We start from the raw sequence: 25,206 nt of genomic DNA, 5'->3' as shown, positions 1-25,206 counted from the left end.
TTGTCAATACTGCTCAAAGGGTATACAACCAATTATAACATATAATTAAACACATATAATATCAAAGTGTGAGGGGTATTTTTTGCAATATTTACATTGGGGCATCCATATTTTTACTAATAACATAAATAGCTAGCTGATCTCTTTCACTACTGTCTAAACCAGTGGTGGCGATCCTATGACACGCGTGTCAGAGGTAACAAGGGAACTCATTTTTTGGTTGATTTTTCTTTGTTGAATAGCATTTAAATATATAAAACACATATAAAAAATATAAATCCTTGTTTTACTCTTGTTGCAATATCAAAAATTTCTATATGTTACACGGCACCAGAGTTACGTTAGGGTTTTTCAAAATGCTGACACGCCAAGCTCAAAAGGTTCGCCATCGCTGGTATAAACAGTGGGTGTCGATGAAGTGATCCATTTAAAAGGACAACAAGTGAATAGAAAAATAGGTAATTTTTACAAATAGGACAATTTCTTTATAAAAACACTGTTAACAATATATAAAATGTTAAAGGGGAAAAATTTGGGCCTTGACAATCAAAGAAATGCAAATTAGATCACTTATATTTCCATTATTTCACATTTTTAAAATGTCATTTGAATAAACAAAGAAAAAGCAGATAAAGAACCCATTTCAGTGTTTCTAGTCCTATACAATAAAAGCTGAACAGTGGAAAGACCATCCAGGCAACCATTTGGGAACATGCTGTGACACCCACTGGCACCAGGCCAGCCAAAGTGGGTGCAATGCGATTCATTGGTCAGGGGTCCAGTCATCACCCCGTGATCACCCTGCAGAGGGAGGTCCAGGCCACTGACTGTCGGGTGCAGCAGGTGAGTGGGGCCTCTCTCTGTGAGGGAAGCCCGGGTCCTGGATGCCACAGCCAGAAAGAAACCCGGGCCTCGGGTGCCGGTGCCAGCAGCAGGGAGAAGAAGGAGTACTCTTGCATGAATTTTGTGCACCGGGCCTCTAGTAAGAGTATGATTTGGTTATTTAGAAAGTCAGTTTGGGAATACAAGTGCAGGGCTCATTTATAATACAAACTTAAATTTCTAAAAACTTTCCTCTTATTAGAAAATCTGGTCTGGCCAGTGTGGCTCCTCAATGGATGAACATCAACCTAGGAACCAGGAGGTCATGGTTCAATTTCCCATCAAATCACTTGACCAGGTTGTGCACTTGATCCCAAGTAGGGCATGTGCAGGAGGCAGCTAACCAATGATGCTCTCTCATCTTTGATATTTCTATCTTTCTCTCCTTCCTCCCTCTTAGAAATCAATAACAATATATTACAAAAAAACAAAAACAACAACAAAAAAACAACAACTCTGAGCCCTGACCAGTGGGGTTCAGTTGGTTGAGCATTGTCCTATCCACCAGAAGGTGACTGGTTACATTCCCTGTCAGGGCACACACCCAGATTACGGGTTCAATCCCCAGGCAGAATGTGTATGGGAGGCAATGATCTATGTTTCTCTCTCCCTCTCCCTTCCTGACTCTCTAAAAAATTAATAAAAACATTAAAAAATAACAACAAAAAGCAATTCTGATATCAGAAAGCAAATGGGTAAAAAAGATGTTAAGAAATAGAAATTTTCAGACTTTTTAGTTCATAACCACTTTTTCCCAGGCAAACTATAATTTTTTATAATACAGTGTAACAAACAGTTATTTTCATTCAGGTCTGTCAACAATAAATGTACTTATTACATTTATCCTTTTTTTTTTGCTTGAGAAAATCCAGAGTATTAAAACAGTTTTCTTTTTTATCAAAACTTATTTTTTTTTTCTCACCATCACCAGTATAATAATTGGCAAAAAAGCTACTGCCCATTATTCAAATCTCAACAGCCCTTATTCCATCTATATACATAAAAGCCTAATATGCTAAGTTTCCCTCTGCCCATCAGACCAGTCGCTATGTTGCACACTGACCACCAGGGGGCAGACACTCAATGGAGGAGCTGCGGAGCTGCATTGACTTGTTAGTGGCAGTTCTTGGGTGATGCACCCCGAAACAAGAGAGGAGGGAGCCCGATTCCTTGCAGGTCCTCCTGATTCCACCTCCGGCCATGGGTCATGTTGTTGCTGAGGTACTGTCGGCCCGAATCTGATTTACTGCACACTTGCATTTGCGTTCCACACCTTGTACAATAGAAACTTGGCAGAGTGCCCTCTTGAACTCTGGGACCCTTTGGGGGATGTCAGAAAATTTATTTTGGCCAGATCCCCACAGGCCAGGCTGAGGGACGCTCCCTGCTGGAGGGACTCCGCTCACTCCACAGACGCTGGGGAAGGACCGTAGGAGGTTGACTCCAGGGTGTGTCCGTCCCATTTTGCCCAGTCCTTCCCTGCTGGCCACCTTCTAATTAATTTCCTTTCAATGTGCACAAATGCGTGCACCAGGTCACTAGTAATATTATAATACCCAATATGTATTGTGAGACTAATAGTTTTTTTGACAATGTGAGTTTCTACTGATTACTATATCTAAGCGATGTTGTACTATGAGAAATGTGTAAAATAGCATGGCCAGTATAGCTCAGTGGTTGAGCATAGACCACTGAATCAAGAGTTCACGGTTCAAATGCTGGCCAGAGCACATGCCAGGGTTGCAGGTTTGGTCCCCAGCAGGGAGCATGCAGAAGGCAGCCAAAAAATTATACTTTCTCATCATTGACCTTTCAATCTCTCTCTCCCTCTTCCTTCCACTCTGAAATCAATATGTGAATACATATATTGCGTAAATTATATAGTACACAGCAACCAATTTATGTCCACTTTATTATGAAAATTTGTTGTGTAGTAGAAAGCCGATATTGAAATTTTTTATGCAATTTTTATTTGGATTCAGTGGTTCCATTTTTTTAAAATCCTAGCCCGAGAATACATTTTTCACTGATTCTACAGCAAGAAAAAGGGAAAGGGAGAGAGAGAGAGAAATGCTGATGTGAGAGAGAAAAATTGCACCTGAGCCAGGAATTAAATCTGCAGGTGGGTATGTGCTGTGACCAGCAACTGAACCAGGGATTCCTGGGATGATGCTCTAACCAAATGAGCCACTCTTACCAGGGCTCAGTGGTTCCATTTTTCAGTATTTATTCTAAAAATTAATCAGATATGTACACAGAAAATTCATCACAAATGTAATTGATATAGTATTTTAAATATTTGTTAATCTCATTTTTATTATACTTAACATAGAGAAAATAGAGGTAAGCAAATCATTAAGAGGTAATTGGTTTAAGGCACTATCCTATATGATTAGATAATCATAGTCATTGCATTTCATAGTATACTCGAGGCCTGGTGCATGAAATTCATGCACTGGTATGGTCCCTAGTCCTGGCTTGCAATCAGGGCCATTTTCCACAGCTGCCTTCAGCCAGCTCTGCCTCTTTCCACCACCCACCCCCAGTTCCCCATTTGCCATCTGGTGATTGGAGCCTTGCTGGCCGGGGAGAGGAGCCAAGAGGTCGGCTGTTCCGCCCTCTCGCTGGCCTCGCCCTCTCCACTGGTTGCCCTATGGGTGTGGGGCAACCGGTGGGGTGGGGGCCTTGGCCTGGCACCACCCACACCCCCTGCCACCCACTCCCAGCTCCCCATTTGCCATTGAGAGATAGGAGTCTTCAGGCCAGGAAAAGGAACCGAGAGGTGGTCAGTATACCTCATAGTAACTGGTTGAACAGTCATTCTGGTTGTTTCATGTTAGGGTCAATTTGCATATTACCCTTTTATTATACATGATGATGATAGAGGCCCTGTATATGGGTGCGGGGTGGCTGGCCTGCCCTGATGGGGGCCCCAGATCAGTATGGGAGTTCCTGCTGGGGGGCAGGTCCAGCCTGGGCAAGGGGCCAGGGACAGTTTTCTGGCAGCCCCACCCCTGACCAGGTTGGAGGACCCCAGTGGGGAGTGGGATTGGCCGGGTAGAGGGGCAGTGGTTGTTCTGGTCTCTGGTCATTCTGGTCATTTCGCCATTTCGGTCACTGGGCTTTCATTATATTGGATGAGCATATTATTAACATTATGAATGTTTGCAAAAACTATTATGATAAATTAAATAAGCCAATCTGAGAAAAATAAATATCACTTGATCTCACTTATTCCTGGAATCTAATAAACAAAATGAATTGACCAACAAAATAAGGCCCGAAGCATGGAGGCTAGAACAGACTGACATATTTCAATGTGGGGATGGGTGGATGAGAAGAGATAAATCAAAGAAGTTATATACTTATATGCATAGCCCATGGACAAGGACAATAGGGTGGTGAAGACCTGTGAAGTGTGTGTGTAGGGGCTGGGAGCAGAGGAATAAGAGGGGAATGGGAGACATCTGTAATACTATCAACAATAAAATATATATTTTTTAAAGTAAATGGAACAAAACAAAATTCTATCCAATAGATAACTAGAGTCTATATTGGCATCAGATGAGTATAGTTATATAAAAGAGATAATAATGAGCATTATGTTATGAAAAGGGGTCAATACACTAGAAAGAAATAACCATCTACAAGTTATATGTATCTAACAAGGGAGCTTCAGGATACATAAAACAAATAGTACATATATAACTGAAAGAACAAGTTCACACTTAAGATAAATTTTGGTTATTTTCAAATTTTAATAAGTTTTAGAACAAATAGAGGTAATATAAAAATTATATAAATGATCTGAACAACACTATTAACTTACTTGCATAACCCATCCAGTGGTAGCACCTGTATTATTTTCATGGGTATCAATAACCTTCACAAAGATATACCATCACAAAGCTTCACCACATGCAAAATAATTATAATTATATAAAAATATATTGACCATAAAAATTAAACTAGAAATTAATAATGAAAAAGCTTCTTGAAATCATCAATAAATTTCAAAATTCCCTCTGAGTCAAGGAAGAACTAACAAGCAAATAGAAAATATTTGAAATGAGGAAAGGTGAAAACAAAATATAACTATTTTTTAGTTGCAGTTATAGTCTTTCCTAGCTGAAAATTCATGGAATTAAATGCTTGTATGACACAAGAAAATAATCATTTAATTAAATTATCTAGGCTTAAACATTAAAAAATAGAAAAATAAAATTAATTTTAGGAATCAATTTAACATAGCAAACTAATAAATCCTACATAATGAAAGCCTAGCGACTGAAACGTTGGAACAACCAGAATGACCAGAGACCAGAATGACTGCCCCCCCTTGCCCTGGCTGGTCCCATCCACCAGCAGGGACCCCCACCCCAATTGGGGTTGGGGCTTGCCTGCACACCCCTTGTCCTGGCTTGTCCCACCCTCCAGTGGGGACCCTTACCCCGATTGGGGGCAAGGCCAGCTTGAAAATCCCTCCCCCTGGCCGGCCCTGCATCCCAGCGGGGATTCCCACCCTGATCAGGGGCATGGTGGCCTGAAAACTACCCAAGGCCCCTTGCCCCAGATAGCCCCACCCCTTATCGGGTTCCCCCACCCCAATCAGGGGCCCCCTCTTGTACACTGGGCCTGTATCCTACATACCAGGTGAACCAGTTAATAATGCAGATATCTTTCAATACATGGAGTTACACATATGTTGATATATATGCCATTGATATGTTTGCTATTTTGTATTGACAAGCTTCAAAACTTCATATGTCAAATTTTCTGAAGGTCTTAACATCATAGATATTTTTATGCTTAAAAATGTTGAATTTCATGTGAAAAAAGGAGGATTTGTGGGAAGTTTTAGCTTGTTACTTTATTTTGAAGGAAAGTGCTGCTGAAAGTTATCGTGTACTTCAGGAAGCTTATGGTGAACATGCTCTATGTCAACATACTTGTGAATGCTAGTTTAAACGCTTTAAAAGTGATGATTTTGATGTAAAAGACAAAGAATGTCCAGGTCAATCAAAAAAGTTTGAAGTTCAACAATTACAAGCATTATTGGATGAAGATGCGTGTCAAATTCAAAAACAACTTGCAGAAAGATTAAACATTGCTCAGCCAACAATTTCCAATTGTTTACAAGCAATTGGAAAGATTTTAAAGGAAAGAAAATGGCTGCCACATCAACTGAACCAAAGACAAATGGAAAACCAAAAAATCAGTAAAATGTTGCTTCAATGGCATGAAAGAAAGTCTTTTTTGCATCAAATTGTGACTTGTGATGAAAAGTGGATTTATTTTGAGAATCCCAAAGGCACAAAATCATGAGTTGATCAAGGTCAACCATCAACATTGACTGCAAGGCCAAGTCACTTCGAAAAGAATATAATGCTCTGCATTTGGTGGGATCAGGAAGGTGTGGTGATTATGCGCTTCTAAAACCAGGTGAAACCATTAATACTAATCGCTACTGACAACAAATCATCAATTTGAACCACACTTTGATCATAAAAGGACCAGAATGGGCCAGAAGACACGGCAAAGTAATTTTGCTTCATGATAACACACCATAACACACTTCAAAACCTGTTAAAGACATGTTAAAAGATCTTGCCTCAGAAGTATTAACCCACCCACCATATTCATCAGACCTTGCTCCTTTAGATTACCACTTGTTCTGATAGATGGCACATGCATTGTCTGAGCAGCACTTCAAAATGTACAAAGAAGTGGAAAATTGTGTCTCTGAATGGTTTGCCTCAAAACAAGAAAAGTTCTATTGGAATGGTATCCACAAATTACCTGAAAGATGGGGGAAATATGTAGCTAGTGATGGACATTACTTTGAATACAGCAGTTTTGATGTTTCTCTTGAAATTATCATGTTTTCTTTGATTAAAAAATCCACATTATTAACTGGTACACCTGGTAATAAAACAGTAATATGCAAATTGACCCTAACGGAAGAATGACCAGAACGACTGCTCGGAACAGTCACTATGAGGTGCTCTGACCACCTATTGGTACTTTTGCTTGGCTGGCAAGCTCTGATTGCTCAATGGCAAATGGGGAATCTGGGGTAGGTGGCGGGGGTGGGGAATGCTGGCTGCGGGAAGCTGGGGAAGATGCCCCTGATCTCAAGCCAGGCCTAGGGACTGTACGGTCACACGAATTTCATGCGCTGGGCCTCTAGTCTATAATAATAAAAGTGTAACTTGCTAATTGACAGGACATCCTTCCAGATGACCTCCAGGGCAAAGCCAGGGCTGCAAGGGACGCCCAGGTCCCAGGTGCTGGAGGGAAGCCAGTGCCGGCAGCAAGGGGAAGGAAGGCCTACTTTTGCACAAATATCGGGCCTCTAGTCCTATCTAATAAAAGAGAAACATGGTAATTAGCTGTACCTCCGTTACCCTTCCCATTGGTTAATCAGGGAGATATGCAAATTAACTGCCAGCCAAGATGGTGGCCAGCAGCCAGGCAGCTTGAAGCGAACAGGAGGCTTGCTTGCTTCAGTGACGGAGGACTCCAACGTTCCCCGCCTGCCACTGCCGGCCTCTGAGCTTGCAGTTTGAAACACTGTTACAAATATAGAAGCTAAACAAAACCCCAGAAACCTGTTTCAGCCAGCCGGGATCTCAGAGCTGGAGTTGAAACAGTGTTTCGATTATAGAACAAACAAAAAAGATACCTGCTTTCAGCAGCAGAGGCCTAAGATCTGGAGCCAAGCCTCAGAGCTAAAGCTGGCCCAGAATAAAAAAAAAAAAGAAAAAAGGAGCGGTTAGGAGCTTTAGTCATCTGCCAGCCTGAAAACAGCCCTAGTCCCTCACCCAGACTGGCCAGGCACCCCAGTGGGGACCCCCATCCTGATCCAGGACACCCTTCAGGGCAAACCAGCTGGCCCCCACCCATGCACCAGGCCTCTATCCTATATAGTAAAAGGGTAATATGCCTCCCAGCCCTGGGATCAGCAGAGCCGTGAGGCCTCCCGGCACCGGGTTCAGCATGACAGGGGGCAGCGCCCAAACCCCCTGATCACCCTGCGGCTCTGTGTGTGACAGGGTGCGGTGCCCCAACCCCCCATCCCATGGGCCCTGCTCTGTGTGTGACGGGGTAGAACCATAACCTCCCCATCGGCCCTGCCCTGAGTGTGATAGTGGCAGCGCCTCAACCCCCTGATCGGCCCTACTCTGTGGGTGATAGAGGGCAGTGCCCCAACCCCCCCCCATGGGCTCTGCTCTGTGAGTGACAGGGGGCAGTGCCCCAACACCCTGATTGGCCCTGTTCTGTGCATGACTGGGGGTGGCTCCACAACCTCCCCATCGACCCTGCCTTGAGTGTGACAGGGGGCGGTGCCCCAACCCCCCAATTGGCCCTACCCTGTGCGTGACTGAGGGTGGCATCGCAATCTCCCGTTCCACCCTGCTCTGTGCATGACAGGGGGCGGCGCCCCAACTCCCCAATCAGCCCTGTTCTGAGCCTGACCCGGGGCTGCACCTAGGGATTGGGCCTGCCCTCTGCCACCCGGGAGCAGGCCTAAGCCAGCAGGGCGTTATCTCCTGAGGGGTCCCAGACTGCGAGAGGGCACAGGCCGGGCTGAGGGACCCCCCTCCCCACTGAGTGCACAAATTTTTGTGCACTGGGCCTCTAGTTTAATATAAAAGTGCAAAATTTATTTGATAAAATCTACAAAACATTTGTAAAAGTAATTAGTGCAAAACAAAACACATAAAGAGCTATAAAAGGTACATAGATTGGAAGAATTAATCTTAAAACATTTGAGGGATATTAATGTTTCAGTTAGTTGGATCATTGTCCCATTCACCAAAAGATTGAGTGTTTGAGTGTTCGATTTCTGGTGACAGCACATACCTAGATGTGGGTTTGATCCCCTATTGGGACAGTATGGAAGGCAGTTGATTGATGTTTCTCTCTCACACTAATGTTTCTCTCTCTAAAAAAAAGAGTCAATAGAAACATATCCTGGAGTGAGGATTGAAAAAACAAACAAACAAACAAAAAACAGATTTACATCAAACTAAAAAAAAATTTTAGTAAAGTAAAATGATCAACAAAATGAAAAGACAACCCACTGAAAGGAATAATATATTTGCCGATACATCTGACAAGGGGTTAACACCCAAAATTTATATGGAACTTATGATTCTCAACACCAAATAAACAAATAATTCAATTGAAAAATGGACAAAGGTCATGACTAGACACTTTTCCAAAGAGGACATAGATATCCAATAGACATATAAAAAAATGTTCAGTTTCACTGATTATCAGAGAAATGCAAATTAAAACCACAATGAGATATCACCTCACTCCTGTCAGAATGGCTAGCACCAATACATCAACAAATGGCAAGTGTTAGTGAGCATGTGGAAAAAGGGAACCCTTGTGCGCTGTTAATGGGAATGCAGATTGGTAGAGTCACTATGGAAAGTGGTATGGAGTTACCTCAAAAAATTAAAAATGGAACTGCCTATGACCCAGTGATTCTACTTCTGGGAATTTCTCTGAAGAAACCTGAAATACTAATTTGAAAGAATATTGCCCTGACTGGTTTGGCTCAGTGAATAGAGCGTCGGCCTGCAGACTGAAGGGTCCCAGGTTCGATTCTAGTCAAGGGCATGTACCTTGGTTGCGGGCACATTCCCAGTAGGAGATGTGCAGGAGGCAGCTGATCGATGTTTCTCTCTCGTCGATGTTTCTAACTCTCTGTCCCTCTCCTTCCTCTCTGTAAAAAAATCAATAAAATGTATTTTTTTAAAAAAGGAATATATGCCCCTCATGCTCATTGCAGCGTTATTTACAATAACTAGGATTTGAAGCAGCCCAAGTGCCCATCAGTAGATGAGTGAATTAAAAAGCTGGGGTAAATGTTTACAATGGAATAGTATTTGTCCATAATAAAGAAGGAAATCTTACCTTTTTCACACCATAAATGAGCCTGCAGGTTATTATGCTAAATGAAATAAGCCAGTGAGATAAAGACAAATACCATATTATTTCACTTATATGCGAATCTAATGAACAAAATAAACTGCTGAACAAAACAGAATCAGAGGAATGGGCACATGGAACATATTGACAGCTGATTCTATTTATATGAGTCTTAAAAAGGCAAAACTATAATGATGGAAAGCCAGTTAGTGGAGAGCACAGTCTGAGGAATGAGGAAGGGTACAGTGTTAAAGACAGCAGACTTTTTTATTCTTTTTTTTTGAGTTTGTGCTAACATTTTCTATACTGATGTTGGAACTGGATACCTTGCTGCATAAATTTGCCAAACTCAACAAACCACATAGCTAAAAAGCTATGTCTGTAAACCATATATCAATGAACCTAAAAAACAAAAATTAAAATAACAGGAAATTAAATTTTAGAAAACAGTTTTGGAAGTTAGTGACACATAGGCTATTTTCATTTTTTGAGGGGTAGCTCTGTTAATCTATTTTCTTTGCCTATATTCAAGAACCAGTGTTTTCTGGAAGACATGCCTTGGGCATATATAGAGTACACTTCCTGAAATTTTGGGTCTGAAAGAAATAAACACATTTTATGATTATCTCTAATGGCATCTAGAATCGCCCAAAATCAAAAGTTTCTAAAACTTGTCAAGCTAGTTTCTTTAGACACTATTCAAGTTGGTGAAGAGAAGGCAGAGGGAATTGGAAGGATTTGTAGGAAACACAATACTAAAAACAACAGCTCGATCTCAGAAAACAAGGAAAAAACATCAGGGAGCTTATGCTTGCAATTTGTCATGCCTGCCATTTCATGGAATTTGACAGTGATGATTATGTGAATCAAACAATAAATTTACCCAAGCCTATTATGTATATAACTCCACAAAACTATTTCAGTGTAAGCTTTTCTTTATACTGTAAGGATTATCTTCTGTTTACTCTTCAGGGTAAGGTATATTGTAAAACTCAGAAATTCATTTTGAGTGGAGTTATTTGTTCTATCGTGAAGTATAGGTAGAAATCAGATTTTATATATGAGTCAAGGGCGTCCCGATGGCTCATATATTTTGGGTTTTCCTGAATATGCACTTATTTTCCCCCTTAGATTTAGATATTCATAACAGTATAATACCGTTGATTTGTGTTCTCTTTTTTCTCTTTATCCCCTTAGTCATGGTACTTTTTATTGATTTCTTTAAGATAACTGAAGCCTCAGTCAAATACACCACTTACTCCAAAGCAATGTACCTCCATGTTCAATCTGTATAAAAATTAATAAATATTATAATAACTAAATGACATGAAGAGATAAAACACAAGTAATTATCACGATGTGTCAAAATAATAAAAATACTTTTTAAGTAGTTTTTTCTTAGAAGTTTTCATGCTAAGATTAAGCTCCAGAACTTTCTTCAGATTTCAGATATAATCTATCTTCTGACAGCAGGCTATAATTTATTGCCTTGCTGTAGTCCAAGACTTGTTTACCATTACTTATAAAAAGCCTACAACATATTTTTCCCATATGAGCAATGGTATCTTATAATGGTTAATTTAATTTCCTAAGCCAAACATCCATATTATATTAATATTATATAGGTAAAATACTGCACTTTAAATTAAAAAATATATAATTAAAATATTTTTCTCCCTGACCAAATGGTGTGAAAGTCAAATATTCTTTAAGACTTCTAATTAAATTGACTAAAAGTTCACTTTCCTATGTATGCAGTCAAGGGTTTACTGTGTGATGTATAATTCCTTTTGGATCAGCATTGCTTGGACCTGCTTAGAGATCTGAAGCAAAAGCTGTTTTAGCCCTAACCAGTTTAGCTCAGTGGATAGAGCATCGGCCTGCAGACTGAAGAGCCCCAGGTTCGATTCCAGTCAAGGGCATGTACCTTGGTTGTGGGCACATCCGCAGTCGGGGTTGTTCAAGAGGCAGCTGATCAATGTTTCTCTCTCTTTGATGTTTCTAACTCTCTATCCCTCTCTCTTCCTCTCTGTAACAATCAAATATATATATATATTTTTTTTAAAGATGTTTTACAAGACTGCCAGTATCAGATCTGACATGTCACTGTCCTTACAACAATGAAAAGCTATACAGTCTAAAACCCTATGGCTTTTCTAACACCCATCAGATAATTGACTTAGCTGGACAAACCATAGTACTGACATATAGAAGACTGGCACATCCAGAGGGAACCTGAGATTTTATCACCTGCAGCAAAAGCTGCTAGAATCAATAGGATGATAGGAAAACTAAAATGGTTATTTCACATAATTTCTGTAGGCTGAGTTCAGAATATTGTGCATGTGAGAAACTCCCAGGGTCCACTGTCATAAGTGGCCCACCACGGATATGCAGAATTTTACATAAGGATTCTCAACAGTTTCTCATGTGAGGATCTGAGGAAGATCCCTTCATAGCCCTGGTCAAGGTGAGGGGGTGGGAGAGCACCGATCTGGAAAACTGCCCCAAATCTTCTCCCTATAAAACTTCTAATCATAGGGGGGAATACATTCCCCAGAAGGAAATTCTAAAGTCTTACCACAACTTGAAGAAATAATTCTGCCCCAGCTCCAGTCTTCTTGTCTTACCGAAGGGGTAAAAGTTCAATAGAAGACAGGGTTTCAGAAAGTAGATGTGAATTTGCTCTTAGGAAAGGGAATAGATGTCTGAGGGACAAAAACTTATACCCTTGGAGTAGGGACAGAAATACTTGTGAAAGACAAACCCCAAGAAATAATCCATGAAAAGACTGAGACAAAGTCATGAAATTATGGAATACTCTCTTCCCTATGTCCTACCACCATACCATGAGTCTCCAAGATACTAAATACAAAGTGAAGCCAAAAGAAATGTCAGGCACAGACTCTCTCTTAGGAGTTATACAAAGAAAAGCAAAAGGTGTTGGGGGGGGGGGGCGGCGGGGCGGTGATGGACATCTGTAATAGTATCAACAATTGAAAAAAACACACATTAGGTGACAAAAAATAAGGACACTAAAGAAGTCTGACGTCTATCCTATCAATACCTACAAAGTACATCAGCATAGCTCAAGTCTTAGTCAGATTAACATAAATCCTCACAGTGAAGGTCTATTTATTTCAGTACCTATTACTCAATATAAAATACCAGCTTCAATAAAAATTACAAGGTGGCCCTAACCGGTTTGGCTCAGCAGATAGGGCGTCAGCCTGTGGACTCAAGAGTCCCAGGTTCGATTCCGGTCAAGGGCATGTACTTTGGTTGCGGGCACATCCCCAGTAGGGAACGTGCAAGAGGCAGCTGATCAATGTTTCTCTCTCATCTATGTTTCTAACTCTCTATCCCTCTCCCCTCCTGTCTGTAAAAAATCAATAAAATATATTTTAAAAAAATTACAAGGTATGCAAAAAACAAGAAAAAATATTCTGAAGAAGTAAAGAAGTTACCAAAACCAGACTCAGACATGACACATGTAGGAATTATTGGAGAGGTGATTTAAAGTTAGTATTAGAAGGCCCGATAGGAAAAATAAACAACATGTTAGACTACATAGATAACATAAGAAAGAGGTGAAAACTCTAAGCAAGAATAAAAAGAAAACTCCAGAAGTTAAAAATACAGTACTATAACTGAACAATGTCTGGGACAGGTTTATTAATAGACTTTTCACAGCTGAGGACAGAATCAGTGAACTTGAAGATAGATCAATAGAAACCTCCCAGAAGAGAAATATGAATTAAAAAGAAGAAAAAAAAAAAAGAACATTCAAGAACAAATAATTTGTGCACTATAAAGCAAAGAAAGAGAAAGGTAGAAGAAATATTTGAAGTAATATGGCCAAATACTTTACTAAATTAATGACAGGCACTAAGCCCTAAATTAAAAAATCTCAGAGAAGCTCAAGCAAGATCAACAACAACAGCAAAGTAAAGACAAACAAACAAAAAACTAGGCTCATATTCAAACTGTAGGAAAAATATAAAATAATAAATTGAATAAAAATTTTAAAAAAGTCTAACATATAGATAAACAGTAAACAAGAGTTTCTGCAACCTTATCATCAAACAACCTTGCAAAAAAGTGGTGTGTTGGAACATTTCAAGTGTTAAATAGAAAACAACAACAAAAACACCTAGAAATCTATATCCAATTTATAATCAGTGAAATTAACTTTTGAAATTGAACGGAAAATAAAGGCTGAGAAATAAAAAAAAGAGTGAAGTCATTTCTAGCATAATTGCTCTGAAAGAAATGTTAAAAGTTCTTCAGGGAGAAAAAAAGATATAAGTCAGAAACTTGGAACTACATAAAGTAGAGGTTTACAAAGGTATAAGTGAAAACAAAATAAAGTATTTTATGTTTTTGTTTTTTGTTGATATAAAAAAACAGTTTCTTGTTTAAAGCAATCTAGTAATAGTATATCAGGTATGTATAACCTATGGATAATTGACATAAATGACAGCAATGCCATAGGTATGGGGGTAAGGAATTGAGGAAACTTCTTAAAGGCAATTAACTGAACACGTGGCTCCTGATTAAAAACTTATCTGTGATTTTTCAGGTCTGACAATAGGCAAGTACAAAAGCTGTGCCTGTCATGTCTCACATGGGAATGCTGTTTCCCCACACCAGACTTGGGGCATAGCCCATGCCTTGCCGCCTATGAAGAGAATTGTAGGCAAGGTCTGAGACCCCCTGGACATCCATGCTCTTCATATATTTAGATTTTTAACCCCAGCAGCTTCATTCTTAAATTGATTTATATGAGGCCTTGGGCAAGGGTCTTCTTCAGGGTCCTCTTCTGAGGTGCCTTTTGGGGGTGTGAAGGGGACAGGAATCCATGAAGACACTTTTCTCCATGCTGACTCAGTACCTATACCTTTTACTCCTGTACCTTCCGCAACCTCAGAGTGCATAACAGTGCCGGAGTCTGTCTGTCCCTCTCCCAGTCTTTTGGGCTTCTTTGTTTTTAGCCTCTTGCTGATTATCTTTTTTATTGTTAATCCTCACCTGAGGTTATTATTTTCCATTGATTTTTAGAGAGAGTGGAAGGGAGAAGTAGAGACACAGAGAGAAACATCGATGTGTGGGAGACACATCGACTGGTTGCCTCCCACACTTGCATATTTAGCCTGCAACTGAGGTACGTGCCTTTGACCAAAATCAAACATAAGATCCTTCAGTCCTCGGGCCCACTTACCATTGAGCAAAACTGGTGAGGGCTCTCTTGCTGATTTTCCATTGCAGTAAATAATTACATACTTAGCTTTTTTATTTTTTTCCTGGATTGTTGCTTGAATTGACTACTCTGACATCTGACAGCTCAGCTTTTTCTCACCCAGCTCAGCTGAGCTCCTAATAGTAACTGCAGCACACATACTGTGTAATAGCAATACTAGAGGCCCAATGCACGGAAATTCATGCAAGAGTAGGCCTTCCTTCTCCCGGCAGCCAGCACTGGCTTCCTCTGGCACCCTGGACCCGGGCTTCCCTCCTCTGGCTGCTGGTAGGGATCCAGGACCCGGGACCCGGGACCCGGGCTGGCTTCCCTCCAGCCAGGGCTTGGTCAGGAAGGACGTCTGGAATGATGTCCGGAAGATGTTGGCCTAATTAGCATATTACGCTTTTATTATTATAGATGTGATGGTGCACATGCATTATTTAAACACACAAACTGTAAACCCTAGGCTAACAAGTAAACTAGTTTTTCTAAAAAAAAAAAAAAAAAAAAAAAGCCCGAAGGAAAAATAATACACAAAGAGAAAATATAAAATGGTATCAAAGAGAAAGAGAATTTGAAACCTCTCTGCTATAAATTGATAGATAAAACAGGTAGAACATCAGTAAGGATAGAGTTGATCTGAACAGGATTATAAATTAACTTCATTGAATTAACATTTATAGAATAACCCATTCAAAAACAGAAACACATTTTTCTCAAGAAAGATTTACAGTTCGACCACATTCAGGCCATAAAACGACTTATCTGGGCCAGCTGATAAGAAAGCCTGAGCACTGCCCCCTTTGGCAATTGCGGGAAGTTCATCCCTCACAAGGCCAGACTCTGAAAATCTTCACCACAATCTAGTCCAGTGATGGCGAGCCTTTTGAGCTCGGCGTGTCAGCATTTTGAAAAACCCTACCTTAACTCTGGTGTCATGTCACATATAGAAATTTTTTGATATTTGCAAGAATAGTAAAACAAAGATGTATATTTTTGATATTTATTTTATATATTTAAATGCCATTTAACAAAGAAAAATAACCAAAAAAATGAGTTCGTGTGTCACCTCTGACACGCATGTCATAGGTTCTCCATCACTGGTATATGTGGTATGTGTGGAATAAAACACAATGACCCATAACAGGTAATCAAAAATACTATCATAAAGGCCTTAACATTTACTTTAGTTTACAATAATATATAGTTAAATATATTTGATGTTGTTAAATATTCCCTAATTAGAAAGAATTGTGTGTTTTTTTATTTTTAGATGCAGTTAATTTAGCCAAGCTTTTAAATGGTTTAAGAGTAGACAATTCTTTCTAATTCATTGAATCTTTTCAAGTATTGTTGCCTCTCTCATCCTATCTTGAGTCCATGTTTTTTTTTCTACCCCCCACTGTTTCCCATATAAGAAAATCTATCTGTAAATCTGAAAATAAAAATCTTTCTCACCCAATACAGATTCCTTGAAAAGCTAATAGAAAAGCAATTGGAAAAAGAGACAGGGGTTCTTCTTTACTTTTCTCTCATCTTCTCTGTTTGATATCTTTCCCTCATGGCTTGGATTTATTTTGGTCTTGGTTTGTGATCACATGCTAATTTGCACAGCTCAAGACACCCAGGTGCAACATATGCCAGCTATGTATTGTGGTAAGAGCACATTTTTTTTAGACACTTCTTTTTTCCAGGGTCTAATGGTTTACATATCCTCAGGACCAAACTTTCCTAAACAGCAGGCAGTAGAAAACTCCACTGATTATTAATAAGTGTTTTCCGAACTCTATCTTGACATCCTACAGCTCGCTACTGTTTAATAGCTGTTATGTCCTAATAATTCTAGTAATATCAGTAGATAAAATAACTCACAAAATTACTTTTTCGAAAAAAATTATAATTATGAAGAAGTTTGTAGAATGTATGACATTTTCACCTTGTTCATTTTAAAATGCTTTTAACCAAGGTTTCCTTATATTAAGTCAGCAGGGTTTTTTATTATTAATTCACTATTATTTTAAACAAATTTTAGCAAATAGGCCATATGTTGGAAAAAAAACACTAGTAAATTTGCCAACATGAAAAAACATTGCATATCTACAACTATAGTTTACATATTTAAATGCAAGTCACCGTTCATAAACAATGGTCCATGAATGCTTAGCTCGTGATCACACCACATTTTACACAGTAATTGGTTCTGTTGTCACATGGCTTGACTTTCTGCAGCAGTTTTAGGTCAAGCCCACCCATGTTCCAACCGCACTGAGCCACGCCCCAGCCATGTGCATTTGTTTACTCCCAGTGACTGGAGAATGCACACATTGACTAGACCTGTTTAGTATAAATTTAAAATTACTGTAATGTATATAGAAAGCTCTTCTGTGAAATTAAACTTTTCATACATAATTTTAATTACACAAACATGTCTATAGGAGCAAAAATAGGTAAACTAATTTGTCAACTTTTTAAGGTACACATTTGGAAAACTTACTTTATTGAATAACAGAATTTTGACTTTAATGGACACCCCCTGGCCCGAATTAATTCATTATATCAAGGTTTTACTATAAGCAGAACTAGAAACCTCAGAATTATTTTTTGTTTAGTGAATGTTCACTAAAATTTTACTGTGTGCCAGGAATCCACTATGAGGGGATGCAACATAAATGATACAGATAACATTTCTTTTCTAGGTGCATATAACTTACCAATGGACACTTAAAGACATTCAATATTATCTGATTTAATTTACCAGCTAAAAAGGCAAGCATACGTAGTAATTAAAGAGAGGCAAAACCTAATCTTGCCATTGATGACTATCTTCTGGATTCTGGTATTTATATAATCTAATTGATCTCATAACAACCTTGACAAGAAAAAAACCTGTAGCATACTAGATAAAGATACTGAGAAGCAAATCCAAATGATAAAGTTAACTTCCCTGTCGGCAACCAAGCATAAGGCAAAAGACAATCCAAGTCCCAAAGCATCTAGCTCATGGTTCTCAACCTTCTGGCCCTTTAATACAGTTCCTCATGTTGAGTGTTGCGACCCAACCATAAAGTTATTTTCGTTGCTACCTCATCACTGTAATCTTGCTACTGTTATGAATCGTAATGTAAATATCTGATATGCAGGATGGTCTTAGGCGACCCCTGTGAAAGGGTCGTTCGACCGCAAAAGGGGTTGCGACCCACAGGTTGAGAACCGCTGGTGCTGTTTTTAGTATGAGTAGATACTATGGTCTGAATGTCTGTGTCCCCCATCCCAAGTTCATATGTCAAAATCCTAACCCTAAGATGATATAGTGGGTGGGACCTTTAGGAGATGCTTCAGTCACGATGGTGGAGCCCCAGGAATGGGAACAGTGCCTTATAAAAGAGGTTACAGAGATATCCTTAGCCCCTTCTGCCATGTGAGAACACAATGAAAAGTCTCAGACTTTGAGACCACAACTGTGACAAATAAATATCTATTGGGTAAAAGCAACCCAGTCTGTGGTATTTTGCTATAATGTCCAGAATGGACAAAGAGAGAAGATGACTTGTATAAACTTAAGTAAATAGTTTTAATAGTGTGGCCATTTTCAGGTTCACATATAACTAATAAAACCTGGAAATATAAATAGATTGTATATTGATATTAAAGGAAGGTAAGTGCTTAACAGAAAGACAAGAAAATAAATTTCATTTTTTGCTAAGTTTGCAACTGCTATTTAGACTTTCCTCTTGACTTTAGACAAATTATTAATATATTTGTGTCCCCACTTACTGTATAATAAACGATATTAACACTGAACCCACCGTGCAAATGGTTTATATGATTAAGTCAAGTAAACTTCTGTTAAGAGCTCAGAAGACAGAAAAAAAAACCACATAAAAGTAGTAAGAAATAGATCCTGAATTATATTTCCTCAGAATGGAGATTTTGTGGTATGTATTCTATTCAAATTCATAAGATACTTCTACTTTCCATATCTCTCATGCCAAAGGTTTTTATTTTGAAGACAAATTTATTAACACATCAAGACTTGTGAAAAGAAAAGAAGAATGAAGAAATTAAATGACCAAGCAATATGATGTTAGACATCATCACTATATAGAAATATAGAAATAAATTTAAAAATTAACAAAGGTACCCAAGTTAAAGGAAATGCCTATGGATTTATAATCAGGAAATCTGAATACAAACCCTCATCTAGAATTTATAGTGTTTGACTTTTGCTAACACTCTTCATTTTTCCATACTTCAATTTCCTCATTTGAAATACTGGAAGATTATTGAGTCCATGATACTGCTGCAAAGGTGAAAAAAAATGAAATGTTTGAAAAAGTTATTGGCACATGGTGTAGCGTACAGTAGAGGTTCTTTAAATGCTTGGTGATTTTTTTAATAATCAGTTAGTGAAAGTCAAAGGAGCAGAAATGTGTAAAAGTTAAAAAGAAGACAAGAGCAAGGAAAAATAAAAATGAAGAGAAAATATAAAACTCTGCATTATTTTACCGTTTTTGACAAATAAATTTAGGGAAACTAAATAAGAGTTGACTGACAGATATGACCTTGTCCTGGGTAAGAATCTCCCCCTGAATTACATATGGTATAGAATTTTTTATAAGCATAGACTAATCTGTTACATATTAATAACACTAATGTAATAATAATCCAAATAATTCTGCATAACCATTAGCTAGGATATTTGATAGTTTTCTTGCTTTTATTTTTCAGTGGGAGGAAATGGTTAAAAGGATTAAGAAATCATAATTTTGCCCTGACCAGTTTGGCTCAGTGGATAGAGCGTCGGCCTGCAGGCTGAAGGGTTCCGGGTTCAATTCTGGTCAAGGGCATGTACCTCGGTTGTGGGCACATCCCCAGTCGGGGGCGTGCAGGAGGCAGCTGATCGATGTTTCTCTCTCATCAATGTTTCTAACTCTCTATCCCTCTCCCTTCCTCTATGTAAGAAAATCAATAAAATATATATTAAAAGAAATCATAATTAAAAATTATATGCACCTAATGATATAGCTTTCAATCCTGGGGCTTTGAAGAAAAGAGTTTTAATGGTTTGACAATATGCAGATCTCAGGAAGACTCCCTCACCTATCTAGCTCCCACTCAGTGATAATGTGAAGACCAGTTGCCCGATTATCCGCTGGGTTGGATATGCCAGTATTAGAAGAGTTTGTAGACTTTTATTGTCTATGCTAATTTTTTTAAAACTAGTATGCTAGTTTTGGAAATATTTACAATTTGAAGAATATAAGCCCAAGCATGTAGTTTTTCATTTTTCTAAGTTTAGTTGAGCAAACTAGTGAATTCAGGAGACCCCGGGGACCACTAATCTCTTCAATACAAAACCACACTAAACGGCTTTGGGAATGTTTGTTATCCATTTAAATAACTATAAGGAGGAATGTTTTGATATTTCCAGAAAATAACACTAGTAAAATACTTTATTTTGTATTGGGCATTGAATTATTTATTATCATTGTATCTTGAGACCTAAGAAAATATTTTTTATAGATTCAGGGCTAGGAAAATCTATGAACTTAAAGCATTTACATATGTTGTATTTTATATGCAAGAATGAAAAGTTTGTATTGAACTTATCATTTAACTTTGAATATGACTAGAAGTATTAGCCATGATGACTTTGTTTGTGTAATATATTCACAAATACATTTAGTTACAGTGATTCCAATTGTGATATTGTTTGACACAAAACCATTTATGGTCAATACTGGAATTCAGAGTTACCTCTAAAATTATAGTTTTAACTTTGTACTATTAATTACCATGTGGCATTGTGCTACTTGCAAATCATTAAGTGAATTCACAGTTCTTTGCTTAGTAGCCCCAAACTTAATTCTATTAATTCCTTATCACAGAAAAGCATAGACCAGTAAGTCATTCTTAATACAAAATTGTAAATTTTTTTTTTAAGCCAAAGATATGTTTTTGTTTTTTAATTGATGAGAGAAAGAGACATCAATGTGAGAGAGAAACATTGATAGGCTGCCTCACACATGCCCCATTACTGGGGATCAAACCTGCAACCTGGGTATGTGCCCCAGAATAGAACCTGTGACCAACCCTTCTTTGTGTGGAACAACACTCTAACCACTGAGCAACACAAGTCAGGGCCAAAATTGTAAAATCTTAATCAGCCTTTCTGATAAAATTTATACAATCATCTTTGATCTGAAATGATAGATAATTAGAGTATCAATTAAACAAATCTAAAGAGATTATCTTAAAATTAAATAATTTAGAATCCATTTAAAATATATAAAACATTATATCATACTTATATTTAATAATTTGCTTAGCCATATCTGCTGATTATTGGGAGGTAATGTCCTAAAACTTCTTTTGAATCATAAATTGTTCAAAAATGTATATATCTGGAGACTTCATTTGTTAGACAAAATAATATACATTTTAGAGAGTCATTGTTTGCTGGTAAGAAGACCTTCTCTGTGAATCAAACACTCTCTCAGCAATGGAAGATTCTGATTCCTCTTTATTCTTCAGATAGAGTAGAAAAAGTACAGTGAGCTCAGGATGATATATTCCTTCTCACTTAAGGAACAGAGAAGTTACAAAGAGTCTAGGATAAAGACAATTCAGGGTGGAGTTCTAATATAGATAAAAATGTATACAGTAGTTTTGATTCTCATAGTGATTCATAAAGTCTAGTATCTTTAGTGATTGTAGAAGTGGATGGAGGGGAAGATTTGATAATCACAGATGAAGTGTCTATGACAGCTTTGGCAGCATGTTGAGAAGTGCCTGGTGAATTTGAGTTTAGGGAATACAGTCACTGGTGTAACAAATCAGATGAAGATGATTGGTCAAACCCACTCCCATAAAGTGAGCATTTGGCGGAGGGAACTCTTCTAGAGATAACCTGGGAGAAATATGGCATTTCAATAGAGGCAACAGGTAACAACTGTCCCCATATACTGAAAGTTTCAGTGATGTTCACTTGGAAAAACTACCATGGGGAACTTAGTTTACTCATTCGACTCACCCAGTTCCAATGTGAAAGTATGCTACTCCTGTTATCAAAGAGAAAAGACACTTGGTAGTTTGTGCTCAAACAACATCTGGAAAAACTTCAGCGTTTTTCTTGCCCATCTTCAGTCAGATTTATCTATATAGCCCAGGTGAGACGTTGAGGGCATTTAGGAAAATGGAAGGTACAGGTGCTGCAAACAATAACCCATCTCTTTGGTATTAACACCAACAAGATCTGGCAGTACTGATGGATAATGACCCCAGAAAAATTTTATAGAGATCTAGTTAGTCCTTTCACTGTCACTGTGGTACTGATGTTAGCCAGTAGATTTGAGATTTAGAACATGGATGCCACTTGCTACTATCTTCTCCCAGACACTTGGTTGAAATGATGGGAAGAATAAAATACTGGATTAGACTTCTACAAATATTTGGTGTTGGACAAAACTGACCCAAAGTTAAATATGGGGTTTGAATCTCAAATAAGTAGAATACATAAACAAGATACAATGCCACCCAAGGAAATTCACACCATGATATGTAGTGTCCTCTAAGGAAATACTGATTCTTGGTCATGATTTCTTACATAGCTTTTTGGCTACGGAAAGATTTGGCCTTAGCTCTGAGGACATCACACAGAAAGAGCCAGTCATTTCTGCTTGACCTTATTAAACAACAGCAAAGATGCACTGACAATATTTGTGGAAACCAAAAAGAGGGCAGAGTCTCTCAAGGGTTTCTTACTCCGTGAACAATATGCTTGTACGTGTGTCCATGAAGAGTGACCTTAGAGAGAAAAAGAGCAGAGGCCTTCAGTAGTTTCTCTCACGAAAAAGCCGAATTCCAGAGTCTGTAGCATTAGCAGCAAGAGGGCTGGATCCTTCAAATGTGAAACAAGTTATCAATTTGAATTACTGAATGATAATATGGACATCGCATTGGCTGTACAGGACTTGTAGGAAATCATGGCCTTGCTTCTTGTTCTTCAACAAAAGGAACATAAATATTATCAAGGATTTGTTGGATTTTCTTCTGGAAGCTGAACAAGAAGTGTCATCTTGGTTAGAAAATATGGCATAGAAACACGGCCAAAAGATGGCAGTCACAGGCATTCTAAGAGGAATAAATGCTGTGGAGGATTTGGTGCCCGAGCTATCCAGGTAGTAGCATGCCAGCCATTCCAGCTCCAAAGTGGCTGTCGCAGCAGCAGCAGCCCTGGTGGTGGAGGCGGCCAGCACAGCAGCAGAGTTGGGTGGAGGTTGCTATGGCGCCCTTTACAGCAATGATGGTATGGAAGAAATGATAACACCCAAGAGGTGGACTAGTATGGCAACGGAGGATGCTTTCCAGTCGATCATCCTGCTAAACAAGATGGCACGGAAACCACGTGAAACTCAGCCAGTCTATGCCTTGGGTAGCCTCTAGAACACACTGTGAATTACCAACTGTGTCGCTCCACTACTTCTATTTTTTAAAGGAGTTCAAGGTCACAAGAAGAGATGAGAGTAATAGCAGCCCTGTTTCAAGGGCGGTTGGAAGACTTCCTATGCGATAGTTTGTATTCACTCCCCTTCTGACTGCCTCCATCCTAAACTGCATTTATTATTTTGTGTGTATAATTTGTTGTTCATACACTGTGCCTAAGAACTCTATAGCAACTTTTATTTTGATGTCTTCTTCACTCATTAATGCTCAAGATATCAATTGTTGACAAAATAATTTACTTAATTTGGGATACTTTGTAAATTCTGTATACTTTGAACTTGAGCACACTCACATACAAAACTATTCATTATTAAAGTGTTTAAGGAGAAGGCTGACTTTAATATAGTAAACTTCTATCATAAGGATATTTTTCTTCCTGAGCATGTCATTATAGAGAACAGCAGATATATATTTTTTAGATTAAAATATTGGTATGGCAAAGCCATTCTTTTTCTTTAATATAAGAATGCTTTGCCTTATGTTTATAAGGAGACCTGATTCTAATAGAGCAAATGTCAAACATGCAGGGGATCCTGAAAATTACTAGAGAAACTCAGTGAGTCCTGATGAATCTATCTCCTCAGTACAGGGAAATTAAACAGTACCTGATTACTGTTTGCTAAGACTGGGCTCATCTGTGCACAATTTAATTTATGGTTTTAATTTACCTTTAATGCAAAATATAACTTCCAAGGATTTAATATTTTACTTGTCCTTAATAAATCTGCTGTGAATGTGAGTTAGTCGTATATGATTTTTGGGAGCAATCTTGGAACCTAAAAAAAATCCAACTAAATCACAGTTTTTAATGTTTGCTATATATATAAAATATGCCTGCAATAATATTTCAGTATTTAGTGGTGACATTTGCTTTGAATGGAAAAGAGCAAAAGATTAAAAAAAAAACCCTACATCCCTTATAATTTTCTATATTAGCATATTTTAGTAAGGCAGGACATATGACTCTTGAAATGGCTAATCTTCTGTATATTCAATTTCAAGTGATTGGTGTTTACAAAAAAAGAGCTCAAGGAGCAAAATCTAGGAGGATGAAAAGAAATGAGATGTTTATTGTGAGTCTCAAGGATAGAAGTTAAAAACTCTTAATCATGAGCTAAAAGTTCACAAAATTCTGCTTATTCTGATTACATACACCCTGTTACCCACATTTAGAGCTACTAGTGAATTTCCAAAATCCTTTCTTAAATGGCACTTCAAAAATATTTTAGCTTAAGTTTCCATTTTATGTATTTAAGAAAATATTCCACAAAGAAAATAGAAAATGGGGGGGGGAGCTTCATGCAAAGTGATCAATGAGCTTTCCTGACTTATCTTGTCTTCTATACCACAAATAATATTAGAAATAATTTTTTACTCAAAATTTATTTTTATTTATTGGTCAAGTATGTCTGAGATATACACCAAATCATCCTTCTGCTTAAGTTTGTTATTTTCTTTGCTCATATTAGAAAAAAAAAACACATAATTTTTATTATAAGAAAAGTTGAGGAAGGGAAAACCTAAAATTGAAAACTCTTTGTATTTATTTATTTATTTTATTTTACTTTTTAAATTTTTTAGTGAGAATGAAAAATGTAACTAAAGAACTTTGACTTAACTTGAGTAGTGGA

The 25,206-nt window shown here is 38.1% G+C and overlaps 1 pseudogene; it reads left to right on the top strand.

Moving 5' to 3' along the window:
* The first annotated feature begins 756 nt into the window (after nucleotides 1-756).
* On the top strand, nucleotides 757-23,415 carry LOC132226705 (ATP-dependent RNA helicase DDX3X-like; annotated as a pseudogene).
* Nucleotides 23,416-25,206: the final 1,791 nt, after the last annotated feature.

The sequence above is a fragment of the Myotis daubentonii genome, chromosome 2 (assembly GCF_963259705.1).
Source record: "Myotis daubentonii chromosome 2, mMyoDau2.1, whole genome shotgun sequence".
NCBI lineage: Eukaryota > Metazoa > Chordata > Mammalia > Chiroptera > Vespertilionidae > Myotis > Myotis daubentonii.
Note: the sequence above shows the minus strand (reverse complement) of the source record. Positions and strands in the feature narration are given on the sequence as shown.